This window comes from Cupressus sempervirens, chromosome 7 (genome assembly GCF_028749045.1).
Source record: "Cupressus sempervirens isolate cs-2001-9-10 chromosome 7, ASM2874904v1, whole genome shotgun sequence".
Taxonomy (NCBI): domain Eukaryota; kingdom Viridiplantae; phylum Streptophyta; class Pinopsida; order Cupressales; family Cupressaceae; genus Cupressus; species Cupressus sempervirens.
In genome coordinates, this window is record NC_143124.1 from 744,124,079 (window position 1) to 744,150,780 (window position 26,702).

Below are 26,702 nucleotides of genomic sequence, written 5' to 3' on the forward strand. Positions count from 1 at the left end.
TGCTAATGTCAACAAATCACTTGTTTAAGATTGATGGCTTGATGGCCATCGTGGCAAAAAAAGACTGCAAAAGTGAGGGTTGCATGCCTAGTTGTGGCAGAGCCTAGATTGAGCATAGGCAGTGTAGTGGTGGTCCCATGGTGGCCACTGGGCGAAGTGGCCGCTATGACCTCTTTTTTAATTTTTTAATTTTTTCGCCATATAGTCTATATAATCCTATTGGTGGGCTAAAAAAAATTTATGGATGCTATGGAAACCAAAAATGAAAAATTTTATATGAATCCTGACTGTAACGAGCCTTTTGAACTCAATGGAAATGTTTGTTTAGGCCCAAAGTGCTCCTAAAAAATGATCTTCCCCCTGATTGAAGAAAAAAATCACAAACAAACTAGGGTTTGTGTTTTCAAATCACAGATTCAAAAATCCTTCAACCAAGAAGGAAGAGGGAGGCTCTGATACCTTGTATAAGTTGATGAAAGCCAACTTCATATTACAATAATGAAAAATGTATTTTTGTACAATATGAGATGAAAAATGAGTTGAGAAATACAATGAGAGAGCCTGAATATAAAGGCCTCAAGGAGACTTCTAGAACAAGCTAGAAGATGCTAGGAGATAAGAATGACAACTAAGCATACATCCACAAAAGGTGGGATATCCTCGATCAAGGTGAGAGGATAAGTATGACTTAGATAGGAACAAACTCTCATGTTTTCAAAAACTCCTAGACTACAACTAATAAATAAATGCATTAACCTAAGTAAACTTAAGTAAAAGCATAAATAATAATTATTTACTCTAACAAGGTAGAGGATAAGTTCTTGATTCCTAGAAAGCAAGGGGCTAATGTGACAATAGAAAAAGTTTATTCAACATCTTATCTTCCTCAACCTACTAGGTTGACTCCACAACAAATTGAGGAGAATAGAGTAAAAGGATTGTCTTTCAATTTTGATAGCAAATATAGTTGAGGACATAAATGTAGTGAAAAGAAATTGTTCTACATTGAAGGTCCAAGAGAGGAAGAAGAGGATGAGCCCATATTAGAGGAGGATAGGGAGTCATTTGAGGAATCAAATGATTCTCAACAAATCATTTCTTATCATGCACTTTTAGGCTTCAATACACCATAAACTCTCAAGGTAGTGGGTTTCTTAAAGAATTTGAAAGTAACAATGTTGATCAACTCAAGTAGTACTCATAATTTCATCAATAAAAAGTTGGAAACTCTTCTAAATTCTTTTATATATCCAACCCCAAAGTTTTAGGTTTTGATTGTAGATGGGGGCATAGTTAGTTGTTCAGGGAAGTGTCATAGCATCAAATTATCCATGGGAGATTATCAACTTGATACCTCAATATATGGGATATCCATGGGTGTGGTAGATATTGTTTTGGGAGTATGATGGCTTACTACATTGGGAATAATTCAGATGAACTTCCAAGAACTATTAATGTGATTTTAATCAAAAGGAAAGGTAGTGGAGCTAAGGGTATTGAAGGCAAAATCCTCATAGATGGTAAGCTCTTATTAAATGAAAAAGTTTTTCAATAAAGGAGCGGATGGATTTGTGACCCAACTATGTTCATTAGAAGTCTCTCAATCTAATGCTCTTATTCATCTAGATTTACAAGAAATAATTGATCATTACATAGTGATTCTTGGAGATATGCCTAAAGGACTTCCTCCTAAGAGGGATCATGACCATGCCATATAACTAGTTCTAGGGAGCCAGCCACCAAACATTGGGCCTTATAGGTACCCACATATACAAAAAAGTGAGATAGAAAAAATTGTTGAGGAAATTCTAGAGGCAGGAATTATCAGGCATCGCCAAAGTGTTTTCTCCTCACCTGTTGTGATGGTGTGTAAGAAGATGAAACTTGGTGCATGTATCTAGATTATAGAGTGCTCAATAAGTGCACCATTAAAGATAAGATTATTATTCCATTCATTAATGATCTTCTAGATGAATTAAATGGAGCTATGTATTTTACCAAGTTAGATCATAGATTGAGTTATCACCAAATTTGGATTAAGGAGGACGATATTTGCAAGATAGCATTTCAAACTCATGAGGGTCATTATAAATTTTTGGTGATTTCATTCCATCTTACTAATGCCCCATCTATATTCAAAACTTTGATGAATTCCATTTTTAAGAAGTTCTTGAGGAATTTTGTGTTAGTGTTTTTTTGATAATATATTAATTTATAGCAAGACTTGGGAAGAACATTTGTAGCATGTAGATCAAGCATTGTAATTACTCAAAGATCATCAACTCTATGCTAAGTCATCCAAGTGTGCTTTTGGTCTTATGGAGGTGGAGTATTTGGGACACATAGTTTCACATGAAGGAGTAGAAGTGGACCCTAACAAAATTAAGGCTATCATAGAATGGCCTATTCCAAAAACCATTGAGAAGTTGAGGGGTTTCTTGGGATTTATAGGGTACTATAGAAGATTTGTCAAGAATTATGGTTGTGTATTAGTGCCCCTTACCACTCTATTTAATAAGGATTATTTTCATTGGAATTAATCTTCTAATGTAGCATTTGAGCAATTGAAGATGGCTATGTGTACAACTCCAGTGCTTTCCACTTTGGACTTCACCAAGCAATTTATTGTGGAATGCGATGCTTATAGAAATGGGATAGGAGTAGTTCTCATGCAAGAAGGTCAACCAATTACTTTTGAGAGACATCAATTAAAAGTTAAAAATCAACTCAAACCTATTTATGAGAAGGAAATGCCAGCAATCCTTCATGCAATTAAAAAATGGAGGTCTTATTTAATGGGTCACTACTTCAAGGTTAAGATAGATCATGATAGCATAAAATATTTTTTGGAACAAAGACTATCTTCAAAAGAGCAACAAAAATGGGTCACTGAGGTGTTGGGATATGACATTGAAATTGTATATAAGAAAGGGAAGCAAAATATTGTGGCTGATGCACTTTCCAGGAAGGATGAAAAAGATGAAGCCTTATTATGTGCCCTTTCAATATTACAAGAAAACTAGGTGGTAGAAGCCAAAGAAGAATGGAAAAATGATGTTGCAACAAGTAATCTCATCCAATAAATAAAAAGTGATCCTAGTAGTTCAGATAATTTTTTTTTAAAGGGAGGTATTATTTGGTATAAAGAATTCTTGTATCTCTACAATAATTCCACTCATAAACACAAGATTCTCAAAGAACTACACGAGTCCCCAATTGGTGGTCATTCAAGATTTTTGAAGACATATCATTGGGTCAAGAGAGAATTTTTTTGGGAAGGTCTAAAAGGTGATGTTCAAAAATTTGTGATTGAATGTTTGATTTGTCAAAAAAATAATGGGGAAACAATTAAGACACTAGGTCTCTTGTAGCCTTTATCTATTCCTAGCAAACATTGGGAAGAGGTATCCATAGACTTCATCACATGGCTTCCCAAATATAAAGGTCATAATGTCATCATGGTAGTAGTTGATCACCTCACTAAATATGCACATTTCATTACATTATCACATCCTTTTACAAGTATAGTGGCAAAAGTATTCTTGGAGAATATCCAAAAGCTACATGGTACACCTAAGCTTATTGTTAGTGATTGTGATCCTATATTTACTAGTCACTTTTGGAAAGATGTATTCTCATGTTTGGGTACTCAACTGGTTCATAGTTCTTCATACCATCCTTAATTAGATGGGCAAACTAAGGTTTTTAATAAATGTTTGGAAGGATATCAATGTTGTTTCACTTCAGAAAAACAATCTCAATGGGTAGATTGGTTACCTCTTTCAGAATGGTGGTATAATACTTCTTTTCATAGCTCATCAAAAATGACTCCATTTTTGCCACTTTATGGATAGCGTCCTCCTTCCTTCACATCATCATTAAAGGTGTCACCAAGATTTTAGGTAGTAAAGGACCACTTGCTTTATCAAAAATAGGTACTTTTAGGACTCAAGGAGAATTTAGCTATGGCACAAAATTGAATGAAACAACAAGTGGACCAACATCGTAGTGAAAGAAATTTTGGATTTGGGGACTAGGCCTTCTTGAGATTGTAGCCTTATAAAAAAATCTCAATGAAGCAACAAAAAAAGAATAATACTTTGTCTCCAAGATATTATGGACCATGCCAAATCATGCAAAAGATTGGTTGTGTTTCCTACAAGCTTGAGTTGCCACCAACAACAAAGATACATCCAAATTTTCATATTTCTTATTTGAAGAAGGTAATTGGGCAGAACATTCCTACTCAAACAGTACTACTAGAACTTGATTAAGAGGGAAGAATCATTTTGGTGCTAGAGTGTATTCTTCAAACACACATGAAGAAGATAAGGAATAGAACCTTGACTCAATATCTCATCCAATGGAAGAACTTACTAGTTGAAGAGGCCACATGGGAGGATGAGGAGTTCATTCAAATGAATCCACACTTGGTTAGCATTGAGGAAAATGCTTCTTTGAAGAGAGGGGGCATGCTACACCCTTAATATTGATGTATATAGGTTTATGAATAGTCAACTTGTGGCTATCTTAATCCTTAATTAAGTCACATTATCATTATTATAGTATTATTTAGGTAGGTAGGTCAGCCTAGGTGTTATGTAGGGTTGTTTCTATTTAACCTAAGCATAATTAGGTATATATAGGAGGTTGTGAATATTTTTTCAACATCATATTGTGAAGTGTGTTCTCATTGGAGATATTTGGAGGTTTCCCCCTCAAAGTGGCTTGTTACTCTCAGTTATTATCAAGTATTTATATAATATTTCATATTATTTATTCTATTGTGCAAGTTATTTCATTACACATGGAACCATTGTTAATCAAGCTTACTTTGTTACCAAAGGAAGTTTACAAAGTTATAGTGTTAACCAAGTTCACTTGGTTAACACAAGAAATTATTTCAATATTAGTGTCTACCAAGTTGGGTCAGCTAACAAAGGACTTTCTTAATTCAGCATATTTAGTTTAATAAATTTATTTGTTAAGTCTAGTTGGTTTAAGGGTTGAATATTGAATATTTGTAAGTGTATTCAAGATGAGTTGACAAGGGAAAAGATATATGTATAAGGTCAAGTTGTGGGATTAAATATTAGAAGAGTGGGATTAAAAAGATAGCAGAGTATCCTAAGTTGACCAAGTTACAAAGTTTTATTTGATCAAGGAGGATCAAGTATTCAAGCCACAATAGAGATCTAAAACTAGAAATATAGTTGCATCAACAATCAGGTTGTATCATTGTTACTTTTTGATAATTGTAGCAGTGTATCAAATCTCTTAGCAGAGTTCGCTTAACAGCTATTTTCCAAATCCTCTAACAAGGTGGCATTTCTAGATTGAAGTGTCTAAAGACCTCTAACAAGGCCATTCCTAACAGGGTGATTAAATCATTTAACAGGGTCACATATAATAGTGTGTGTTTTAACCTTAAATAGGGTTGGCTCCTAACAAGGCTTACTTTAAAAGAGTGAAAAATAGTAGCTAGTTGCAATTGGTGGTTTTTCCCAAATTGGGTTTCCATGTTAAATCCTAGTGTCACTTGTGTTCATGCTATTTATTTTATGTGTATGCAACTAAGTTAAATAAGTTTAATCACACTTAATATCTTAAGATTTGCATTTACTAAGATATAGTTGATATTTTGGTACTTGTCAAGTGATAGAAATTTTTTAGCATTAACTGAGTGCCTCTATGTTAATTGAATTTCAACAAAAGTTATACTTTTTTTTGTATTGACATCTAAGGGATCTGGGATTTATTTTTGTGGTAACTAATTCACCTCTCCCCTCTTAGTTACTCCTATATTTCCAACATCATCCTCCCACACATGTTGATGAACTATTTTTGGCCTTACTGGGGATTAAGCGGGGAAGGTTGGTATGGTGAATTTTGCACCTTTTCTTATGATTGGACTTGTTGTGGCTTGTAGGGGGGTATCCTAAGGAATGGAATCCATTCTAAATGGCTTCTTGATGCATTCCTTTGTTAGCTTGACTATGTTCCTAGCTTGATGATTTATATCTACATTCTCATCCCTCCCAATATTAGCATTCTTTATAGGTTGGTCATAGATTTTATCCCTATTGTATAATGGATCCATGAAAACTTTAGTGTCCTTTTCCATAGCATTAAGAGGGAGCTTTATCTTTAGCACATGTTCTACTAAATATAGAGTCATCCTATAATAGTCCCTTATACAGACATTGTAGTCATCTACAACAGTCATCCAATGGTCCTCCAATGCATCTTTATGTACAAACTCTTTCCCTTCCAGATGTTGTACCATGCCAATGTTGTTAAAGTATGGGTGAGGGGAGTTGTATTCTTCCAAGGGATATTGATCCCACTTTGAATCAAAGGTGATAATATCTTGTTTTTGCTTCACCTAGAAAATACCAATTGTGATGGGCCAAACCCATGTCTTCTTATGCTGTCTTCTCACTTTTTCGTATGCAAAAGCCAGTTGGTGTGCAATCTCAAGCAAGATGATCCTATCAAATGGGTATCTTGTGAGCTTCTTTGGGAATAGTAGAGTACTAGCTACCCTTTTATAGGTGAATTCTTTGAACTAAATCTAGTAGGTGTCGAAGCTATGATCTTGGCTACTACCTCTGCTAACATTCTTTTGGTGTAATCACCTTCAATGAACACAATGATTACAAAGATGAAGTTGTCACTCACCAACCTATATTCTAGTATACTTTGTAGTGGGAGCTTCTTCTTCACTAATTATGGATATACCACATAGGGCCAAGAATTTGCATTCTACATGTTTTCCTATCTATAGAGGTCTTGGTAGTCTATGGTTCTTGCCACCAACAAATACACCATGCATGATGTCATATAAAAGTGCAGGTTAGCTTTGATGGCTACTAGTTTCTCATCCAAGTTGTCACTTAGGATGGTAGCCCAATCAATTGGCATCTTTTCCATTCTGATGGTCTCAATGAAGTGAATCATCTAGGTTTAAAGGTGACCAACTATTGGGAGTCCCATAACTTTTTTCAATACCATAATTGCATACCCGATATCATCCTTCATATAACCCCTTGTCATGTCAACTTTATCTACTCAATGACCCATTGTTTTTATATCAATGAGGAAGGAGGATTGCATTATTTCTTGTGCTTCTTTCATAATATCCTTGTACCTTTATTTTTCTCTACAACAAGGGTCATTATGAATTTTAAAGATTGAACTAATGTTAGATGTGATGCTATATTGACAAGGCCTAACCAAATGAGTGTTGACACCATTGCAAATCTCTCTTTAGGCTTATTGTAGACCATGAGGATTGCATTCTATTCTATATGTCCAAGTTCCATATCTTTGATCTTGGTGTGCCAATCTTGAAACCTTGATTTCCTTGATTCCCCTTGATATTTCAATGCGACTAGTTTCAGAGCCATCTTTTATGCTATTAAAGAGGATTATCTACACAAGAAAAGCAAACATTAGTCAAAAGGATAAAATTTGACCTAAAATAGACTTTAATTAACTCCAAAATAGTTGAAGACCAATCAAAATGCAACAAAATAATTTCATCCCCACAAAATTCCCTAGAATGTAGTTCAACACACCTAGTGCACCCTTACAAGTGTGCTAGTTGTTGTTTTAAGCCTTGAAATGGATTTTGTGTGCAGTTGTGTATCTACACACATGTGCACATAGGTGAGGTGTGCACAGCTGCGCATGGCAACTTGCGGGAGCTAAGTTTTTTCTCCAAAATGATGGAGGTGTGCATGTGTGCACCTTCACAATGCCTTAGGAGTTAGGTTTTTTTTTTTATGTTTTATGTTTGACTCTAAGAAGGTGTGCACATGTTCACACATTCATTATGTGAAGTTAGTTTGATTAGTGTTGGGATTTTTTTTTTGTTAGATAGGTCTTTCTTAGATGTGCAGTGGCATGCACCTATGCACCTCATGGAGGTGCACATGTGTACACCTTTGTGTTGGTTTCCTAACCTTTATTTCTTTTTAATGTGTGTAGGTGAGATGTTTGGCAGAGGAGTGCAATTTTTTATGTGATCAAAGGCATGAATTTTTATCATAAGTTTCTAGAAGTATCAAGAAGGAGGAGGGAGGATAAAATAATGGAATGATTAAATAAAATCTTACCTAACCCTAAGATCTATGGTGATGTTTAAGAAAAAAAATATCAAAATTACCTATTTAAGAAGCAATAAGGGATATTTTCTAAGGTTGGTTCATTGTTGATTGGTCATCTTAAGGAGAAGTTGTAAAGAGAAAAATAGCAAAGGTGAAGTGTAAAGAGTTTGGTGAAGTATGATTGCTTGAATAGATGCCAAGTAGATCAGTAATGGAGATGTGAATGGAGGCCAGTCAATGAACCAGTAGATGAGAGAATGGAGATCCAAATTTACAAAGTGAGTTGTAACTTTTACAGATCAAACCTAATGTTACATTCTAACCATTGTGGCAATCAAAATCCTTTAATCAAAGTTGACCTAACAATCATTTTGTAAATCCTTTAATCAAGATGGCATTCTAATGGAATGATCTAATGCCCTCTAACAAGATCACTCCTAACAAGGTGATGAAATCCTTTAACAAGGTCACATTTAATAGTGTGTTGTATAGCCTTTAATAGTGTTGGCTCTTAAATGAGCTTACTTCAAAGGAGTGAAAATTGGTAGCATGTTACTTGGCAATTTTTCCCAAATTGGGTTTTCCACATTAAATCTTGGTTTCAAAGTGTTATCTACATGCATGGATATTTATGTATGCATTTTATTTTTATAGTTATTTATTTTACTATTAATTGGCACACATAGACATAACAGAGAGTTAAAGAATGTTAAATTGTTGATGATGTACTATATAGACTAAGTTGTTTCATGAGATTAATTAAAATGTTTAAAGTTTTTGAAGGTTGAATTGGTACATTTAGACTTGAGGATAACTAATTCATCCCCCCCCCCCCCCTCCCCTCAAAATTATTCTAAAATATTTTAACAATTGGTATCAGAGCATCTGTACTAGTAAGGAAAGTTTGAAGGACTTATAGCCAAAGATCAAGATGTACAAGAGAGAGATACCCAAGATGGACAAGGAGAACTTCATAGAATGGAAAATATTGATGGGATTGCACTTATCTAGTATTGGAGACTCTACATCATACTGCTTGGATAATGAATACATTAAGGTGCCAAGAACTATGATTGTTGAACAAATGAAAGAAAGAAAGAGCACAACCAAATGATGATTGAACTTATATTAGCCCTGGGTTATGCTAAATTTGATGATGTGAAGAAATGTACTACTATAAAGAAAATGTGGGACAAGTTTTAAAAAATCCATGGAGGAGATGAAAATGCATTGAGGGAAAAGGAAGTAATCATTAGAGGAAAATTTGATGACATGAGAATGAAAGAAGAAAAAATTGTAAAATAGTATTGTGGTTGAATCAAAGAAGTGGTAAATGCTATCAAAGGAGCTAGAGGAGATATATCTGATGAAAATTTGATAAGGTATTGAGGAATTTACTTCCTATCTATGCAATTAGAGTATCTGCAGTTCAAGAACTGATATGTACACCTGGTAATGATCTGACCTTGGATAGTCTAATTGGTAGACTCACTACATTTGAATTGTCAAATTTTGATAATTATTCACCTACTAGTGTCAAATCTTTATTTAGGGCACAACTAACCCTTAATGGATCTAAGAAAAAAGAAGAAAATCAAGTATGTAAAGTGACAATGAATCTAATGATGATCTTGATGATCTTGAAGAATTGTTGACCATAAAACTACATAGAGGAAAAAGAAAATACAAAGGTAAACTTCCTATTATCTATTTTACATGTAACAAAGTTGTTCATACTATAGTAAGATGTCTTGGTAGAGATGAAAAAGAGGAAAGGAAAGACTTCAAGTACAGAGGAAGGAGAGACAATAGAGAAAATTGAGATTACAAAGATTACAAGAATAAAGGTAAGAAATTGTGTTACATGGCTGAAGAAAATATCTCTTATAGTAATTTTGATGATCATGATGAAGAATTTTTTTATGTTTCAATGAGAGATGATTATGACAAAGATTTGATTTCACATGTGAGTAAGAATGATAGATGGTTAAATGATAGTGGTTTCTCACATTATGTTACTAGTGATAAAAGTAAGAGTGAGAAGCTAGAATAATATAATAGAAGTAGTATTAAGTTTGAAAATGATGCACTATGTTATGTGATAGGTAAATGATTAATTAAACTAAATGATAAAATCATATGTGACAATTCATATTGGGTTGATGGTTTGAAATATAAATTTTTAAGTGTGGCATAGTTGATCAGTCTAGGCTAAAGATTTGATTTCCAAAATAAGAAGGAAAAGATCTATGATGCTAATAGTGAACTAGTTAGAAGTGGAGAGAAAAAACGAACTAGTTAATAGTGAACTAGTTAGTTGGAAGTGAACACTCTAAATCAAATTCAAGTTAAGAAAGGTACAAAAAAAATACCTTTTGAACTTTGGTATGGATATGAACCTAATGTGAATTATTTTAAATTTTTTGGAAGCAAGTGTACATATTGAAAGATACAAGAAAAGTTAAACTTGACCCAAAAAGTGACAAAGGCATATTTCTAAGATATTCCACCAAAAGTAAAGCTTACAAGAATTTGAATTCTAACACTAAAAAAATTGTACAAAGTGAAAATATTAGAGTTGATGAATTTGCATAAAAGAATGAAGAAGAATGCAGGAAAGAACTTGAAGACTACAACAATAAATTATATATCTATGAAGGTGAACCTAGCACCTTACTTAAGCTAGAGAAGGTGGTTGTTAAGCATCACCAGCTAGGCACTATCGAGGTTCTACAGAAGATTTATTTTGAGAACTAGTGGACTACTAAGCATAAGGCTATAGGAGTCAAGTCATAGATAAAAAATCTCAACCATCAAATAGAGAAAGAAAATTTGTAGCTAGAGACAATTATAGAAGAAGAGCAAGTTGAATCTGGTTAACCACAACAAGAAGAACACATGATGTAAATGTGTATTGGCGAAGTATGTGAGAAGACATCATGAACCAAATAAAATGATTGGAGACAAAGATTTGAGAGTCATGAAAAGGAGAATACTAACAAATGATAAATCCTTACTATGTGAATTTGAGCCCAAATTAGTCAAAGATGCTCTAGAAAATTAAGATTGGATCAAGGCAATGAATGAAGAGATTGAGAAAATTGAGAAGAATAAGACATGGACATTAATACCTATATTAAGGGACAAGAATGTCATTGGAACTAAGTAGGTTTTTAGAAACAAGTTGAATGAGAAAAGTGAATTCACAAGGAATAAGGAAAGACTAGTTTGTAAGGCACAAGGAGTTAACTATGGTGAAAATTTTTCCCTAGTTACAAGATTGGAAGGAGTGAAAATATTTCTTCCATATGTTTCTTACAAAGGATTAAAAGTGTACCAAATGGATGTCAAATCTGCATTTTTGAATGAAATTTTGGAGGTAAAACTCTACATTGAACAACCTAAAGGATTTTTTTATCGAAGTAAAAAGAATGTGGTATGTAAGTTATAGAAAAATTTATATGGTTTGAATCAATCCCCTACATCATGGTATAAAAGGTTACACACCTATTTGGTGAATTTTGGTTTTGTAAGAAATAATGACAATAACAATTTATAATTGAAAAGTGAATCTAAAAATAAGATATTGCTAGCAGAAATTTTCGTTGATGATATCGTATTTCGGGTAAAATGTTCATTGAGAAAATATTTTATTGTTTAAATGAAGAAGGAATTTGAGATGTCAATATTTGGAGAGATAAAATTATTTGTGGAATTTCAAGTTTATCATATGAATAAAGGCATATGCACTACATAATTCAAGTATGTGAAGGAGATATTGAAGACTTTTGGAATGGAAGACTCAAGACCAATTGGAATGTCTATAGTTACTAGTCATAGGTAGTCAAAGAATGATGATTATGCTAAGGTGAATCAAACATTATATAGGTCAATGATTTGAAAACTATAGTATGTTGTACATAGAAGATCTAACATTGCAGTAGTAGTACGTATTGTTACAATATTATTTGATAATCCTAGAGAAAATCACAAGATGGCAATGAAAAGGATACTAAGATACTTGAAAGGAATAGAAGACTATGGACTATGGTACAAGAAGAGTGAAAATTTTGAATTGAAGGTCTATACATATGCTGCATAGGCAGGCAACATTGATGATAGAAAAAGTACAAGTGGAGGCACTTTCTTTTTAGGAAGGAGACCTATTTCATAGATAAGAAAGAAGTAGAACTACATTTCTCAATCTATAGTTGAAGATGATTATATTGCTATAGTGGTAAATTGCTCAAACATTGTGTGGATCAAGCAATTATTAAAATTTGGGAAGGAATAAATCATTGAACTTGTTATGATATATTGTGACAACACAAGTGCTATAAACATATCAAAGATCCATGTGATACACACAAATACTAAGCTTATTGAGATCAAGTACCATTACTTGAGAGAGTTGGTAATGTTGGAGTTCTTTTTGGTAAGGAACATATCAAGTGGGTTTAAACCTAATACGAGGAAACAATAAGATAGGGACAAGCCTAAGGATTAGCTAAATCCTATATTTAGCAAGGCTAAATCTTAGTTTTGGGCCAATATCAACATAGTCATCAGGACTCACTTCACTTTAGGCTCTACAAGGAAACCTTAAGGATTGATCTTGCTAATTTGATACTTTCCCTCTTCCAGACTATCCCCTATAGCAAAAATGGTCAATATTATTCTATGATTTACTAATAAACTTCCTACGCATAGTAGCTAACTATAACCAAAAAGTAAATGCAAATAAGTATTGATCAGTGCTTTTAGTTCTTTAATACATAAAATGGTAAATTGATATTTGATTGATGATTGAATCATCAACATAACCTAGGTATGCAACAATGAGAATATGTAACCTCTAAGCTGACCAATTCCTTATCCATTGGGCATCAACTAAACCTTAACATACACATGGACACCTGAAGTATACTCATATATCCAAACATCTGATCTATCTATCTAGCTTGTAAATAGACATCAATTTTCAAATGAAATTCATACTTATCAAATCCTCCTATGATCCCTATAGTTTTATCAATGGCATATCAAGAAAATTACTTAGGTCCTTGACCCAACAGCAAGACACACAACAACATACAACCTCAACACAAATTGCATATGCACAATATGCACTTTGGGCATATATCATAGAAAACTACAAAACTCATAGAAAAGGAGGTAAACTTCAAAATAAAATTTCCAATCAAAATTTATATTCATTCATTGAAATTAATACATCATCTATATGTCAAAACTTCAAAAAATACAAAATGAATGATTGTATCAGCTAATGCTCTAAAGAAAACTACACTATTGTTAATAACAAAGGAAATACTGAGAATGGTATCATAGTAGTCAAGAAACTCTCCACCCTTGGAACCCCTTAAAAAAAGAAAAAAAGAAGAAGATATAGATAAGAAAAAGTTTTGGAACTACCATTTGATTCTAACATGTGTCATGCTAAAACTATCTTCATCTTGATGTTGTTGAAATTGATCTTCTTCATCTATCAGTAATAAAAACCATAAATGTTGTTCTAGAAATATCTGATGTTTACTTTTAAAGTAATTAGCAAAATATCCTCTGAAGAAATATCAGATACACATCATAATATGTGTTGGAGCTTCAAATTTGATCTTGGATTGTCATGTTCTACTTTTGTTGTGAAACTCAACTGTACTATTGGCAAACAATTCATTGCTTCCAACTGCCTTTAAAACATTCAATTATACCTTTATAGCTGCTCAGGGTGCTTGATCACATCAAAATCTAATCCAATCCTAATATTATTTCATGTGAAAATATTAAATGTGTACTTTAAACTGAGAAGCCTCTAGGATCACAAATCTATTTGTAGCTACTTCTAGTGAATATTTGTGTAAAATCCATTTACAGAAATGGAAAATCCATCACTTTCCAATTCCAATAGTATATTATAGTGCATGTTTTGGATGAAAATGGTGCCTCTAATTTTGATTCAAAGTTTCAGGCCCTAGGCCATGAACTGGGTATTAAAAAGAAAATTTTGAAATATCCATATAGTTTAAACTTTATAATATCATTAAATTTATTCAAATCTTCAACTTTTAGAATGAACACACATCTAGGAGCATCTCAATTGAAATATTTCATTTTATCCTTTATCCTATGCCACTTGTCAAATTTTTATTCACCACTTCACCAAGATGGGCCTCGCATCATCCAATGTAACATTTGAAATTTTAAATATCTCTCGTAACATCTTAACATTATAATTGATCTCTCTCAATCTTATGATTCTTGGAAATTTTGTAGCATCTTAATTCTACTAAAAACTCTTTCTAATCCTACCCCATCATAACATTGCACATCTCCAATTTTTTATTTACGATCTCACAAGAATGGGCTTATCATGATATCTTAGCTCTATCATTTAAAACCCCCAAACATATAGAATGTCTTGATATTGTAGCTGTCAAAGTCTATCCTTTCGACCTTATGGCTTCAATGTAGCATCTTACATTTTTCTCCTTAGCATCCTAACCTTCCAATGAGCCTCCACATGTGCCACTTGGTACTTCCTCTTTGGAATTTGAAATGGTCAAAACTTTGTTGTCCTTGGTCACTAACTAACCCCACATAGCAAGCTATGAGTGTTCAAAGACCTGTGCCTTTTAAGACATCTTAATTAGTGAGTTTCCTCATCTAAAAGGAACATGAAAAAGTGTCACCCCATCAATGTGGAATAAAAATTTGCTTCGATAATAACCCCACAACCTAGGCCTTCTTCATTCAGAAACTCAAAGGTGGTGCTCCCATTTTTGACATGGATTCTTTGCATCATTTTCTTAATGTGGAGTTGTTCTGCCACATCCAACATTGTAGAGATCGTATACTATTCCATTGAGTTCTTCTAGATCTTACCCCTACAATTTAAATACTTGTTTTGCCATTTTTCATTTCCACCATGCCATAGCCATGCTTTCTTTGTTCTAATGGTGCCTCTCCATGTGGATCACTTAGCCTCTTGTCATGGTGTGTAGCATCATCTTGCCTTTGGACTATTGCTCCTGTGAATACTGCAGATGTTGTGAGATGTTGTGCCCTTTCTTATAGATTCTTTATATTGTAAACTATGTGGATGCTCCTAAGGTGGACGTGGATGATCAAAAATTTATGGAGTGCTAAAGAAATCCCATCTCCTCACATGGTCTACAACTATAACGGCATCTATTCCTTGTATATGGAGCTCTGCTCCAATCATGGATTGCATCCCCAGCACTTGATGTCATGGTTGCTCTATCCTCAGATGGTTCCTCTTGCCCAGATTGCTAGCATCCACCTTTAATGTTGACTGCATTCTCCTTCCCTACCATGGATGTTCCAATGCATGGACTTTGTGCTCTTGGGTGGAGAAAATTCACTAATGGAAACCAATGACTCAAAATTACAATACACTCCTCAGAGCATTACAAGAAATTAGACATTTATAATGAATAACATTTCACATGACCACTTAATTACTTTGAGCATTAGCTTATGAGTAAAATCATGGAGACCCTATAAATTTTCAATTTGAAAATGCCATTGCATTGTAGTGCACAAGTCTAGAAACACAAATAATAATAAAGTTCCCTCGTGCTCAAAGCCCATGATAAATGGTCATGTGGTGCCTTTCTTGAACTTAATCCACAAGTCCCCACATAGGTAAAATATGTTAGACTAACTTATAAGAATATCCATATTCATCACTAAATTTACACCTTTATAATCTCATGGCATTCAGAAAATAGACTTTTCACTTTGTTTCATTGAAAATGTGACCATGCCAAGTCCCTCCTTTATATAATGGAAACCCCAACATTTTGCAAGTCTTAATATGTGAAAGCCAAAACCTTTCTTTTGAGAAAAAAAACCAATACATATGACATCATGGAGAAGATATGAAAATATTATCCACATTTATAGTCACAAAATTGGGAACCCCTTGTGTTCACCAATTGCAACTTAAGCATCTTCAATCCATGCACAATTTCATCAATCTGATGTAATCAATCGGGCCCCAAAGTGGGTTCGGCTAAAAAAATTCATTTTTAAACAATTGACATTGTAAACTGATCCATTGATTTTCTCAAACTATCTAAATTCCAATTTGAGCACTGAATCATCACTTAAAACTTGTTTTACCCTATTTTCACAAACTATGATTTTTTGATAATAGGGCATGTTGCCTGGCTTTAAAAACTGACTTAAACACTTGACTAGGCCCTAGGATCTGACATCCTAATTCCTTGTTCAGCATGCTTAAACCCTACTAGATCTCATCACATGATGACCATTTAGTCAAAAGATAACAACATTCAAAATTATCCAATTAAAATTGCCTGCAAACCAACATGTTACAAAACTAGAAAGTGTGTTTGGTTTGATCTTCAAAAACTGGGCAAATGGATGCTTGTAGGTTTGAAAATTGGGGAATTAGTTCATTTCCATGAGGATTTGAGCTCATGAAAAATAACTAGATGCATTTGGTGAGCATGCGAAGTGGGGTACCTAGAATTGCAGGACTAGAAACATCAGTAGAAAAGTGTTTTTCACAAATGGAATGAACCTGGGAAAGTGTGTAGATGGATTTTTCAAGGTTTAAAACTACCATACTTGAAGTATTTTTATAGTAGAGTGTAGTAGTACAAACCATATGATCTCATCTATTACTGATTCAGAGATATGACATCTCGAACAGGGTTACCAACCAATCTGCATTTTATGACACCAGTAAAAAATTATAAATTGCATTTGGAATCACATTTGAAAACTGATCAAACAATTTTGTCACAAGCTTAAATCTAAAACATAGCAAGTGTGTGACCTCTAAAATAAAATTCAAAAATAATTTTCTCATTATGGTCAACTAGATCAAAGTTATAATAGGTCAAATAGGGCCTTCCAAAATTCAAGGCAATTTGCATCAGCATGACAAAGATAAGTAACCGACTTTGAGGGATTCAAAACCTAGTCAAAATATATCAAAATGACTTAAAAATTCAAAAATAGGCTCACTTATATGTATACTAAATAATTCCAAAGTGAAAAATCATGAAACATTACTAGGTACAATATATTCAAATGCAAACTAGGCCTAATGTTGTTGTTTGACACTTAGGCAAAACTGCAGAACTAAACACTACTCAAAACAAAACTTTGCAGAATGACTTTGAATGACAATTTATCATTATAGGACACATGGAAATGTTGAATGAAATGCGTTAGAAACATTAAACACCTCTTAGACCTTAAAATGACAATCAGGTACACAAGCAAGAAAATTTGTTTATAGGGCTCAAAGTGACTCAAAAGTTTGGAATGGTACTCAAAAATGGGAATGCAATTTTGAGTCCCATTATGTACAAGAAAAATAAGTGAGATAGGAATATGTGAATAGAAAATAATAGTTAGCTAACATATTTTCTAAGACACTACCTAAGGATTCTTGTGAGTATCTAAGAGGTAAGTTAGGTGTCATCCCCCTACCTAAAGCAAATTGAGTAGAGATTTTGCATTGCATCAATTATTATGATCAGAATATCTTACAAGATTGATGTAGGAGGTCACACTTTAGGAGTTTCCTAAAGCGATGAAAATAAAGAAACTAAACTATGAACAAGTGAAGTTATAAAGAGTGAATGTTGAAGTGATATTGCTATAACAGTTTTAAAAATGAGATGAAGATGTATGTGAATGGTTGATAGATTTGAAATTGTTGTCATAGAGGAATATGTATGACAATTACCATTTATATATTGAAGAAGATTAGAGTGGGATATATATAACTTATCATTCAAGTTAATAAAGAGGGAGATATATGATACTAGAGATGTTAAAGTTATCAAAAAGAGAGAGTGTATTCAAATCAAGAGCATGAGTTGAGGTATTTTCATCTACAAATATGACAGAGACATGGTAAATGTTGAAATGATAGAGGGAGCATTCTGAGATTTCATGGATGAGAATTAGAATGAAACTAAGAAAGAGAGGGGAAAAAATAGAGGGAGATGATAGTAAAAGTCCTAAAGATTTTTGGATTGCTTGGTAACTATAGGTGTCTCCATCAATTCCAAAGAGGGAGATTGTTGGAAACCATAATTGGAACCAATGCTATGTTGTTATTGTTGTCAACCCTACTAGTAAGACATTGTCAAACCTACTAGAGAGACATTTACTAACAATGTAGAGTTCCATATCTATTGATTGATGAAGAGGATTTTAAAAGAAGAGATAACAAGGTGAGATAGTGATGTTGATTAGTGATGTGAAGTTAAGTATTATGAAATTATAATGGAAATTTGACAAGTTAGCCCTTGAAAAGATAATGTATTTTTTAATTAATACATGAAGTGTAGGAGATAATTGAAAATGATGTGTGAGTGAAAGGATAAGAGTTAAGTTTAACTCTAAGCATGATCGAATATCAGTGATAGTTAGTCAATGAAGGAGTTGGAATAGAAGATTAAGAAACTTAAGTATAAGTTGAAGAAAATATTTTAAGCTAAGTGATAGTTATTGTTATAAATAGGGAATACTAAGAAGGGGGGTGAATCATAAATCTACAAACTTTAGTTGCCAACTCAATATTATTACTTACTTTAAACCATACATAAAAAAGCAATAAAGTAATGCTAAATAGTAACAATAACAATACACAAAGATAACTCATAACAACAAATTTTGTTGACTAGGGAAACCCTGGCCAAGGGAAAACCCTAGTGGGGATAATACCAACTAGATAATATACTAATATATATGTTCCTTGTTAGAGGATGGACCCTGTTAGGAGTCAATAACCAAATTTAGTATAAGAAGTCCCTGTCATGAGACTTTGAATCTCTGTTAGAAGATTCCAACCCTGTTAGGAGTCATAGTATAATGTATGCAAGAAGAGCCCATTTCCCAAACATGCAATTTCAACTACAAGAAGAGCTCACTAGTCAAACAAGTAATCTACTATTATTTCCTTCGTTGGCTGATCTCTGATCTTCAGTTCAATCTCAAATCACCAAATAGTTCATACAAAACTTTGCAATCTTACTTCACTTACACAATGTTACACAAATAGCACTTTTAAGCACACACTTCTTATCACAAGAAGTCCTTTGTATAAATACCATGCCTTTACACAAATTATTGCTAGGTCAACTAAGACCACAATTCACTTTTCCAAGTTAGAGTAAACAACTAGGATGTCGGTCCTAATTGGACAAGTAATTATTTTGTAAATAGAATAATTCTTTCCTTCAATTATGTTGTCTTACATCATCATAACACAATTAACTCTATTTTGTATAGTCCGCACAAATTTTTGAGGTTATACACATCATCACCAATGTGTATACTATCTCCAGTAACTTTTCTTGTCATAATATGATGTCTGTAACATGTTATAAACAAAATAATACACTATTGTAAACCAAATTCTATACTTAGACAATTTTCTGATAACCAAACACTAAGTACCTTTATTTCTGAGGTTTCCTTTCAACATGTACATCATTTCTTTCCATTAATGAAAATAATTACATATCACAATTAGCCAATTGTCAACAATCTCCCCCTTTTGCATTGATGGCAACAAATAGGGAAAATTGGCTAAGTGACAAAAACAAACATAAATAACATATAAACATTACATTTATTACAACTTTTTCAACCTTACATATATGCTCCCCCTTAAAATATACCTTATACTTCACATGTATCTCTCCCAACAATCTCATGTATACAATTTTCACATGAATCTCTCCCCCTTTTACATCAATGACAAAGGTCAAAATGTCAAGTTTCTGTCCAAAAAACTATCCAAAAATGGTTGCCCTTCCTTATACTAAAATAATCTTCATACAATCATCAAAAATAGTCTTCAAACTATCTATAACTTTGTTCCATGTGTCTTTGGTAGACTCAATTATTGTGAGAAATGCACATAATGCATATGATACAATCTCAACTGTATTGATATCTAAATACAAAAAGTTTGTATATGTGTCCTTAGCCTTGACACATTCTTCTAGTTGCTTCTCAACAAATAATAACTTTAGAGCAATAGATTCTTTGAAATTAGATGTTCTCTTCAATATCTTCTCTTTCCAAAGTTCCAGTTTCCTAATATTGCTATGAAGACTAGCAACTTGTCTCTAAATATCATCAACTTCTCTAGATAGGTGTTGGATTAGGATGGATAACAGCCTCTAGCTCATTCATCTTTGCCTCTATCTAACTATCAATATCTTTAGTCAATTTTTATGATAAGGTACACTTAACATACAAAGCTTTCCCTTCCTACTGACATTTTTGAAGTTCTTTTCCGCATGTATCAAGATTGACTAAGTCATTCTTGATGTCCTAGAAGATGGTGTTAAAAAGATTAGAATCATGGGAAATTTGAGTCTTTGCCTCTACAACATTCAACAAGAATATAAACTCATCATCAAAAGACTTTAGCACTACTTGTGCTCTCTGTTCTGGATCTGACTCAGTGTGCTATATAGACAATGTACTATGCAATTTGTTAGTTACTTCCATTAGTGTCCTTTATAAACTCTTCACTATTTTATTCTTCTATAAAATTTTAGATAAGGATGAAATTAGATCAATTTGATCATCATCATCAGTAGCCAAACTTGCAAGAGAGAGTGGAGTAGATGAACTAGATGGTTTAGTCTCATCCTCCCTCTGTTTCTTTGTTGCATCCTTAGTCCTTCTTTGTTCCTCTTCTTTCTTTTTATTTTCCTCTTTTTCTCTTTTCTCTTCTAATCTTTTCTTTTCTTCTTCCTCAGTTTTTCTTTGTCATTCTTCTTCTACAATTCTTCTATTATCTTCATCTTCCTTTCTTTTTCTATCTTCCTCAAGCAATTGCTTCTTGGCTTCCTCTATCTTCTTCTTTTCAACTTCTATTAGCCTCTTCTCTTCCTCAATTTGTTTCATATTTTCCTCAACATCTTTAATATCAAGTATATTTGATTTAGAACCACCAAATGGATTTCTATCATCAATGTTAACTATAACATTGGTTTGATCAATCTTCATACTATCACCTAAAGGAGATGTTGCCTGTGATTTTGACAACATCTAAATGATAGTTCCTATTTTCTCCTTTCTCAACTTATCCTTCTCACAAACCATAAATAAGAATGGCTTCAACTTATTCCTTAAGTATGGAGTGAGGTTATTCAACAATCTCTTAATTTCATCTTCATCATTAGTCTTGCAAATGGTCCTTAGCATAGACTTTCAAAGTTCAAGGTCTTCTTCCCTTGCAGGAGTCTTCTTCTCTATGAGTCTTTCATAGACTTTCTGGTTCACTACTCCTTTGATGTCCTTCATACTAAGATTGTTTACAATGATATGTCATATAGTAGATATATCTATCTAATCCCTTTCAAAGTGTTGGCAATATGACCAATCAATTAGATAAGGTAAGTTATATGGTTGTCATTTATGGAAACATATTTTTTTGCAGATTAGTCATGTTTATTTGTGAAGAAAAATTGTCTAGGTATCAAACAACATTACAGAAAAATAATAGTTTTGATGATAGCAAAATATTCCCTTGGAATATTCTCTTGCACAATTAACTAGAGATGCCTGACATCATAATAATGATGTATACCAGTGCAATGTTTTAATGACCAACCAAGTTTGAGTTATGAAGGAATTAGTGATGCAGTGATGATATAGCACAGAATAGAGCATATCAATAGAATGTGTTAAACAAATTGATTTATTATTTCAATTACTATTTCTTAATGAGTTGAATCCAAGGATGTTATGTGAGCCAACTAAGGAAGAATTTACCAATATGTTTGGTATAAGTAAAGGACTTCATTTGCAAAGTTAGAGTAGTGTGAAAACTGCAATCAATGATTATGAACTTGATATGATCTTGTGAAATGAGAGTAACAAGAGAATGTGATATTATGATATATGATGTGAAGCATTGTTATGTGAGATATGATGCAGATTGATATGTGCATAGTCACTTTTGTATGAAGAAATGTCAATCAAAAGATTTGTGAAGTACAACAAGTATCTTAGTATTGTATGTATACTTATTTCTTGAAGAACTTATTGTGTAGTTGCATATTAGGGTAGTGGGCTCTTCTTGCACACATTTGTATACATTCAACTAACTTCTAACAAGGTTGAAGCAACTCCTTATAGGTTTGAGGCTTCTAACAAGGCCTAGTCTCCTAAAGAGGGACTCAAGATACTATACATGCTTCATAGACTCCTAATAGGGTCAATATCCTTAATCAAATCTTTTATATAGTGAATCATCTTGTGAGTTTCATCCCCACTAGGGTTTTCCCTTGGCCAAGGTTTCCCTAGTTAACAAATCATGGTGTTATGAGTTCTCTTCTTCTATGGTTGATTATTTTGTTTAACACTATTGGTATTCTTTTTCATGCATGTGGTAAAGTAATTAATAAAATTCAGTTGTGGGTAAAAAGATTAATAATATTGATTCACTCCCCCCCCCCTCAATATTACCTATTTCTGACAATTGGTATCAAAGCTTAGTTATTCAGAAGAGGCTTAATAGCATGAATAAGATCCCTATGGATATAAAACAATTAAAGAAGAATCTTGAAGAAGCACTTGAATAGATTGATCTCCTTGCTGATGAAAGAGATGTCCTTAAAGACATATACAAGGATACAAAAGCCTACATTGGTGAATTAAAGAACAAAATAGATGACCTAAAACAAAAAGGATCTAGTAAGAAAACCAATGGTGATGATATTGAAGATTTGAAGAAAGAAAATGAGATCCTAAAACATGAGTTAAAGATAGTTGAACTTAGGTTGAGTCTTAAGAAAAATGGAGGAAAGAATGACTCTAAAATTAAAGCTAAAAATGTAGATCTAAGATCCCAGTTAAGCAATGTAACATCTAAATTGGAATCTATTAAGTTAGGGCATGTAGAATTAGAGAAATACAACACTATTGTGAAAGGTGAGTTGGTACAAACCAAATAGAAACTTGAGAAATTATATACCAGTAGTGATAAGGTTGAAGAAAAAATATATGCACAAAGGCCCAGTTATGACAAGATTGGACTTGGATTCTTTCTTGGACAATCCACTAAGAAATATATTGAGAGAAAAGAACCTAATACTCCTAAAGTCAATAAGGATCTAAGCAAGACAAATGATACATATAAGGAAAAAGTGAATGTTACTCACTCTAATAAAGTTAAAGAATCTAATCAAGACATGGGCAACAAAAGAAAGGAATATTATGCCTAGTGTGATGAACCTGAAGACACTGAAGTTGATTGCAAAGATAAGTCCTTCAAACCTATTTCAAAATTTTATTACCATAATTGTCATGGATATGATCATTATATAGTTGATTGTAAGAAATCTAAATTTGATAATAATAATGCAAATAGTAGGATATATAGGAACACTAACCATACAAGAAATAGAAGAAGATCTCACAGAAATGAAAGTGGAGAAAGAAGACAAATTATTTTCTATAGATGCAACAATCTTGGACACATTGCAAGGAATTACAGAGCACCTAATGACAAGTAGAATTAACATAAAAGAAATGTACCTATATGTCAGCTATGCAATAACTTTGGGCACACATCAAAGTTTTGTAGAATGGATAGAAGAGACCTAAATAGGAATTAGAATTATAGAAGGAACAATAGAAGAAATGATATGAAGGAGAAGAAAAATGAATTAAAGGAATCATTTGTAAAGGAAAAGGAACCAAAAATCTCTCATACAGTTATAGAAGATGTACCTAACAAGACAATGAAGGCACTTATTTTTTGTGACTCCTCTTACCAAAATTAAGCATTCCCAGTGAAACAGAGTATCAGTTATTGATAACTAGTGTTAGAGGAAGTATCAAAGGTTGCACAATTGACAGTGTACAGTAGACATTGAGAGAAGTCTACAATAAAGTGCATTTCCTGATAAGATTAGGATAAGGATATGAAAGAAGAATAACCTCTCTGTTATATAGAGATAGTACACTGAACTAGTGGCAGATATGCATTTAATGCAAAGTACAGATTGTGAAAGATTTAAAGGATGTGAATTGATTTGAAAACATCACTTGTTTGTGCAAAATCAAAGTGAAAGATTGAAACAAGATTTAAAGAATTAAAGAGGCTTGCAATTATGCAAAGTCACCAAAAACCCTAACTCATGAAGTTGAGGTATTTTTTGAATGGTTAAGCATAATCTTCTAGAAATGCAAGACAAGAATTTTTTAATGTGAGCAATAGACCTAGATACAATTTCAAGAAATGCCCATTTGTTTATTTTCTTGATGACCCTATTGGAGCATTTTTCTAAGTTCTAGAAAATGTTCTTTTTGTTGAGCATATAAGAAGTTATATCCATTGCAAGATTGAAAGCATAGGTGATACAAAAATACATAAGGAATTGGAGAAGATGTGCAAAAATGATTTGTCACTGAAACTCGAATATGGTTATCTAGAACAACTTAACCTAGTTAATCATATGTTCTTCATGAAATTTGATAATCATGAATGGACATGAATAATTCTGAGTAGAATACATGATGATCTTTTATGGCTAGGAGACTCTATCATATGTATTGGTAATGACCTAATTCACAAGGTCATGGATTTGAGTAATGTAGGAAGTAATCCAATAAACATCAAGAATGTGTGCAAGATAGTTGAGACAAATCTCAACACATGTTTTGATAGCAAAAATATGAAGGTCAATAGCATTCAAGATGGAATAAGATTGATTTGAAAAATCTTGGGATACAAATTTAATCATGGATCTAGGATAGATTTAGTCCCTACAAGATTTTTTCATGCAGCCTACCTAGCAGTAAGAGGCGAAGATGTTAATTTGTGTGACATTATCCAAACACATTGTTGGATAATATATCAAGAATCAAGAAATCTAGGAGCACAGTCTTTAGGTTTGAATCCCTATTGACTCACATATTCTTCTATGCATCCAAGAAGTTTCTTGGAATCATTAATTAGGATGGAAGTGAGTGTGCAATGCAGATAATCGCGCGTGCATATAGATTAAGACCTGAAGTAGATAGAGATAATGACATTGACAAAATAATGAATTCTTTCCAAGTAGAAATGAAGCAAAGATATAGGATACCTCATGCGCTAGTGGAAAATACAAGGATGAATTGTGTTTTATGGTTGAAATAGATTTCACTTGTATGGAATTTGTAGTTCCTCGAGTCAAATTCATTGAACCTATGGGTTATGATATGAGTGAGGAATTAATTGAAGGATATATGTAAATAATCCTTCACTCAAAAGTTGATTCTACATGTCCTAGATGGGGGACATATTCTGAGAAAATGAGAGAAGTCAAAACCATTGAAATAATAAAGGACTCTAAGAAAAAGGTGGAAAAGGTGATTAATTCTATTTTAAGAGAATCAAGAATGACAAGAAAATAATTTGATGAGGTGAAAGGGATAGCTATGGAAATGAAATCCAATGGTCAATCTGAGCTATTGACCCCTACACCCATTGCAGTTCTGGGAGCTACTAAAGAGAACACAATTTCCTAGACAAATGTGTACACACCTACTATGGCATATGTAGCAATTACATAGCAACAACCACAAAGTAATCCAATAAAACTGAGGAAGCACCTACATCTAGGAAGTCTACAAGACTTGAAAGGACTAGAACCCCTCCTAAGAAGAGATTCAAGTAGACTAAAAGTGGTCCAAGCAAGAAGAGAAGAACCTCGCAAATTAGTTCTTCTAAATCTGAGGAAGAAACTGGTGACAGACTAGTAGAGCCAGTTGATCAAGAAGCAAATACATCAGCAGGATGCAAAGCATGGAAACTCAAGGTAGAGAATCTAAACATGCAAATTATTAATGATAAAAATTTTGTGCAACTAAATAAATACTATGATTTGTACAATAATATGGATAGAAGACAACTAGAGAATGTTGTAGTTAGAAATATGATTCTTAAAGGTAAGAGGTTTGATAGTATAAGAGGTCAGATACCTAAAGATTTGTATAATAGATTATGAAATAGAAAAAGTATAGTATTAGAGGAAGACAAGAAAATAAGAATTAATATGGTGAGAAAGCTATGCATTGTAAATAATGAGGAAGAGATAACAAAAATTTTGAAAGGTATAGCACCATTGTTGAGACAAAAAAAGAGATCCATTCTCCTCATGGGAGGAAATTATGAAGAAGTAAATGTGAAAACTGAAAAGGCTATAGTCTCATATATGTCCACTATGCCTAAGAAGAGTGCACAACCAGAAAAGGCAAGCCCAATGACAAAAAAGAGTGTGCAACCAGAAAAGGAAAGCATTATGTCAGAGAAAAGTGTGCAGATAGAGAAGGCAAGCCCTATGCCTAAAGAATCTGAGGAGTGTGCACAAACACAAGAAGCTAGTCTTATAGCATATAGTCCTCACAATTTTGAACAACCAGCAGCAACACCAAGTTCAAGTGATTCACCACATATCACCATTGGTAGTGAATCTATGCAAGTAGATAACACCAATGTGGTGACGAAATTGAGGACTCATTCAAAGAGTTTGGTGCCAACATTGTTGG